Consider the following 6,300-nt stretch of genomic DNA (forward strand, 5'->3'; position numbering starts at 1 on the left):
TACAAGGCTTCAGGACTTGCAAAAAGTACCTTACTTTTTTGATAGAGTAGGCACTAAGTCAGCTTTTTTTAAAGAAAAATAAACATCATTTGAGCCCTCCTTATCATCAGGCACTGTGCTAAGCGTATTACGCAAGTCTTTTGATCCTTCACTAGTCAGGTATTATCACACCTACTTTACCTATGAGGAAACCGAAGATCCAAAAAGTAGAGGTCATTGCCTGTGATCACACACTGGTTTTTGTCGGACTGCTTTAAAAAATAGTAGGCCAAAAAATAGGTTAAAAAAAAAAAGGTAATACTAATAGTAACTAAGAGGTGTTGATTTCTTAAATTATACATTTTCAGGGATCCCTGGGTGGCTCAGCGGTTTAGAGCCTGCCTTTGGCCCAGGGCATGATCCTGGAGACCAGGGATCCAGTCCCACATCAGGCTCCCTGCATGGAGCCTGCTTCTCCCTCTGCCTGTGTCTCTGCCTCTCTCTCTGTCTCTCAGGAATAAATAAATAAAATCTTTAAAAAATTATACATTTTCTTGTGCATATAAAGACAAATTAGGTATCATTCCATTTTTTAATTAATGATTATGATGAGCTCGTGCACTTGAAGATGATCAGCAGAGGGCTTTATGAGAAGTAAATAGAGGGAGTTGGGTAGGAAACAGAGAAGTGAAGGAGGTGGGTGTAGAGGCAGGGTGGGGGTGAGGGGGTGTTGGTAAGGAGGAGATGCAGGACCTGTGGTGGCCAAAGCCTCCACAGTAGGGAAAGGAGCCCTGAGAAGATAAGATTTGGAGGTGATTGCACCTTTCTGATAACTGGGCCAGAAACAGAAGCAATATTTGTGTCTGTGGAGGAAGGAAGAATGAATTTCAAAGTAGGAAACATGGGTTCTGTTTTCTAACTATTGACTTTGGCCAAGTACCCAACCGGATGGGTAACATTTTTAAAGTGTAACAATACCAGATGTGTAGAGCCACAAGATCCTTCATACACTGCTAGTAGACTCGTAAAGTGATACAAACCACAAACGGTGTGGCATAATAAAGCAGGAGGTATATACATATGCCTGGAAATTCTACTTTGCATACATTTTAAAGTGTATACTTTAGAGCAGTGCTTCTCAGAATGTGCCCCCAAAGACCCACCCACGGGAGTCTCTGAAACCCCCTGAGGGTCTGAAATGATCTGTGTTGAGGCTTTTCTTCATCATACATCTCAACCAAAACAACAGATAATGGATTGAATGTAAAAGCAGATGAGCACCTAGTTCCTTGTATGAATCTAGATCTTAAAAGAGATTTGCAAAAATGTACAGTAATGTCACTCATCACTAAATTTTTATTTGGAAAATATAGTTATTTTTCATTTAAAATGTGTTATTTGTGTTGACATGTACAGTGGGTTGAATTGTGTCCCTCCAAAAAGCACATGTCCAGGTCCTAACTCCACATCCTGGTAAATGAGACCTTACTTACAAATAGGGGCGGTTTTTTGCATAAGTAATTAAGTTAAGGATCTCAAGTTGAGATTACCCTGAATCTAGGATTGTCCCTAAATCCTGACTGGTGTCCTTACAAAAGAAAAGAGAGGGAGATTGGAGACATACAGAGACACACAGGAATGATGCCATGTGAAGTCAAAAGCAGAGATTGGAGTCATATGTTTACAAGCCAAGGGATGCCTTTCTCCTACCAGCAGCTAGGAGAAAGGCCTGGAACACTGTCCTTCAGAGTCTCCAGAAGGAACCAACCCTGGCAACAGTTTTTAATTTCAGACTTCTGGCTTCCACAGCTCTGAGAGAACAAATTTCTGTTGTTTGAGTTCACCACATTTGTGGGAATTTATTATGGCTGTTTCAGAATATTAGAACATGTAATAGGTTTATTATTGTTATTTTAAAAGAATTAGTTAAGAGATGTTTTCAGGTGTCTCAGATCTCAATACTATTGAATTTTTAAATTTAAAAGAATTTTAATTACTTAGTGTATTTATCTAATTTTTTTTTTTTTTTTTTTTATGATAGTCACAGAGAGAGAGAGAGAGAGTGTGAGAGAGGCAGAGACACAGGCAGAGGGAGAAGCAGGCTCCATGCACCGGGAGCCCGACGTGGGATTCAATCCCGGGTCTCCAGGATCGCGCCCTGGGCCAAAGGCAGGCGCCAAACCGCTGCGCCACCCAGGGATCCCTCTAATTTTTAAATTGTAAGATTCTCGGATCAAAAATTTGCTTTAGAGAAATGCCCACAGAAGTATACTAGGATACATATATAAGAATATTTAAAGCCAAGGTCATAGTTCTAAACTGGAAAGGCCCCAAATATACTTAAATTGTAGTACATTCATAAAATGAGACATTACATAATAGTAAAAGTGAACAGAATATAGTTACTTAGGGCAATACGTGGGAATCTTATAAACATAATGCAAAATAAGGTAGGCAAAAAGGAAATTGTACATGATATAAAGGCTGGCAGTAGGCAAAACTAAAGGACATTGTTTTCCCTAATCCATGGTGAAGTTATCCAAAGAAGCAAGGGAATGGTGACCATAGTGGGGAGTGACAGGGTAATAAGGAAGAAGCAACAGAAGATGGGGGAGGGGAGATGGCTCCCTCCACACTGGCAATACTCTTTTCCTTGAATTAGACGGCGGTTATATGTATTTTCATGATATAATTACTCATTAAACTTGTATATATTTTGCATACTTTTCTGTAGGTGTGCTCAATTTCACAATCAAAGGAGAAAAAGTCAATATGCAAAAGTGGGCAACGGGTGTGAGGAAAGAATTGTATTTATTTTTGCAAATCAATCTGCCCCAGCAGATAAAGGCAGAAAAGGGATGAAACTAGATTCTTTCCCTTGGGGTGGTCATAATCTAGAAAATATACATTTAATTTTGTTTCAGATTCTGAGTTTTTTCCTCATTTCTAAGAATTATTATAAGAACCAGTGAAGGTATATGTGAAAATGTTTTATAAAGTACACAAGTTGATATAATCTTTATGTCAGGTACACACTCTTCCTAGAAATTACAAATTATTATGAGGAAGAAAATAAACTATGATTTGTTCAGTTTACAGTGAACACAGCCATGGAAATTTTGGTTCAAACTGTCTTTGAGCCTATGTAGTCTTAAATTCCTTCCTGATATAGGAAGTGTGGTGTCACGTGGGGTTGGGCAATTTTCTGATTCCTAGTTTCTTGATCCATCAAGTGGAAGTAATAATACCTATTTTTTAGGTGGCTGAAAGGATTGAATAAAGTAATATCCAGATAGCACACTTGACACTGCTTCAAACGCAGTAGAAATGTATGTAATTCCCCTTAAAAAGACTATTTTTTAAAAAGTTCTCTTTTTTATATGTCCTTAGTATTGATATATGGGGTATCCTCCTACTTCTGTATGTTACAATATCAGATCAGATTAAGTAATCAGATTAAAACTAATGCAAATATAAAATCAAAGCCATTTCACATTATGGGGCTGGGGAGTGGGGGAGGGACACTGCTGTGACCTCTTCGGTGTCAGCATCAGATGCAGATCAGGGGAGCTCTGGGATGGAGCATTTGCCTATGCAGAGCTGAAGATGATGGCTTGGGCAGCACCTGACACAGCGAATAGGAGCCAGAAATGCCAATATCTTCGCTGTTTTACATACAGCCTGCATTCCTCTTTATCTGAATCTGAGACGTTCCTGGAAACATGTTCGGTAACAATTTCAGTGATATAGTTAGATGCTGTTCCAGTATTTTTAGACGTAGTCTATATGCTAGTATTTTATTTTATTGTTTTATTATTTTATTTTTAAATTTTATTTATTTGAAAGAGAGAGAGCATGAGAGACCGAGAGAGAGAGAGAGAGAGAGAGAGAGAGAACATAGGCAGGGGGGGTGGCAGAGGGAGAAGGAGAAGCAGACTCCCCGCTGAGCAGGGAGCCCTGTGTGGGGCTCCATCCCAAGACCCTGGGATCATAACCTAAGCTGAAGGCAGACGCTTAATCGCTTAATCGACTGAGCCACCGAGGTGCCCCTATCTGCTAGTATTTTAATTGGGAAAAATAACCCTGAATTCTATATCCATACCAAAAAATCCAGCCAATTTTCCTAAATATCACTAACACCGCTTTTTGACACCTGTAACAATTTATTAAGTGCCTGATTTAAGCATTCAAAATACTCATTCATTCAGTTATTTGACCCTGAGTTCAGCATCAGTATGTTTGTATGCAGCACCGGAGGAGACTATATAATACCAGATATAGATTGTTTTCCTCTTACTCGCCAATGAACACGTACTGCAATGTCAATGAAGAACATACTCTGTTGAACATACATAATAATGCTTGGGTGTGATAAAATGTGATAAAACGAGGCAATTAAAATATAGTTACTTTCTAACTGCCCCAGGAAGGTTTGGAGTGGGAAGGAAGAGGAACTGTAGTCTTGGTAGAGGTTTGGCAACAGGAAAGGTTTGAGAGGGAATGCACCAGTGAACAATAAAGTGACGTAATACACGCTAGAGGTTTTTCCAGTCTAAATTCAAGGAATAGATAAACAGTTTTCTCAACTTGGCAGTTAAGGCTCAATCAATGACTGAGAAGCCTGCCCTGAAACACTACAACAAAACCCCAAGCAGCCAAGGAAACGGCTTCTCAAAATGCATAGCATTCCCTTACTTGCTGCTATACAGCTCCCAGGAATAAAATTGTGCATGGAAACACAGTTTTGAATGTGATACTTCTGCTCATGTCATAATCACTGTCACTGGATACCAACGATCATTTCCTGTGCGTGACCTAAAATAACTTTTAAACATTTGGCATAGGGATGCCTGGGTAGCTCAGCAGTTGAGCATCTGCCTTTGGCTCAGTTGAGCATCTGCCTTTGGCTCAGGTCGTGATCCTGGAGATCGGGGCTCAAGTCCCCTGCTGGGAGCCTGCTTCTTCCTCTGCTTCTTCCTCTGCCTATGTCTCTGCCTCTCTCTGTGTGTCTTTCATGAATAAATAAATAAAATCTTTTAAAAAAAAAGCATTTGGCATTGAGTACTTAGAGTTACTCTTCTTCCTCTTCCTCTTCTGAGCAGCAGTGAGCATTGAGTTGAAGCATTCTCTCTTTAGGTTCTTCAATATTTTCCCTATATAATTATAGTACATATATATATATATGTTTATATTTACATGTGTATTTATGTGACTATTGCCTTGGCGATATCTGTGACTTTTGGCTTTGAGAAGATCTCTTCCCCCAAAATATTGGCAGTTGGCGACTAATTTGCAGAGCCAATTTCCCAGAAGACGTTTTTATTTAACGTCTTAGTGTTTGGGCTGCTAAAATAAAATACAGCAAACTGGGTAGCTTATAAATGACGGAAATTTATTTCTCACAGTTCTGGAGGGTGGGAAGTCCAAAATTGAGGTTACAGTATGTTGCCTTCTTGCCGTGTCCTCAGCAAGGTGGAAGGGGCAAGGGCACTCTGTGAGGTCTGTTTTATAAGGCACTAATCTCATTCATGTGGACTCTACTCTCATGACTTAGTCACTTCCCAAAGGTTCGACTTCCTAATATCATCACTTTTAGAAGTTAGGATTTCAACATTAGATTTTTTTCAAGGGGAGGAGACAGAAATATTCACAGCATAGCTCTTAATAATGTGTACAACCCACATAAACAAGGAAAGCAAGGACTCATCTTATCTGGAGTTTAAAAAGGTCTACGCTGGGTCTGCAGTGCACTGGGCATCCTCTCCTCCAGATGTGTAAGCTAAAATAGATATTTTGGCTAGCACATGCCTGCGATTCATTAGATTGGGTTTTGAATTAGAGTGAATTTGGAATGAAATTGTCTGCAGTCCTTATTTTTTTAAAGGATTTTATTTATTTATTCATGAGAAACACACACAGAGAGAGGCGGAAACATAGGCAGAGGGAGAAGCAGGCTCCCTACAGGGATCCTGATGTGGGACTCGATCCCAGGACCCCAGGATCACCACCTGAGCCCAAGGCTGACGCTCAGTTGCTGAGCCACCCAGGCATCCTGTATGCAGTCTTTAGAGAGTAAGAATTCAGAAAGTGAGGGATACTTGCATTTTTGCCAGCCCCCACAGATGGCTCCCTAGTAAAGACTTGTCTGATATCCCTGCTGTTTAAGGAAAAGTCACATGGGCACATTAATTTATTTCTCACTGTTCCTTAATCTAGCAGAAGAGATAGCCACAGATATGCCCAAGGGACACATGTCCAGACTCTTATGAGTACCCAAATTGGCCAGGACTTACACAGCATATAATGTACCAAGGTGGCATT

The sequence above is a fragment of the Canis aureus genome, chromosome 10 (assembly GCF_053574225.1).
Source record: "Canis aureus isolate CA01 chromosome 10, VMU_Caureus_v.1.0, whole genome shotgun sequence".
NCBI lineage: Eukaryota > Metazoa > Chordata > Mammalia > Carnivora > Canidae > Canis > Canis aureus.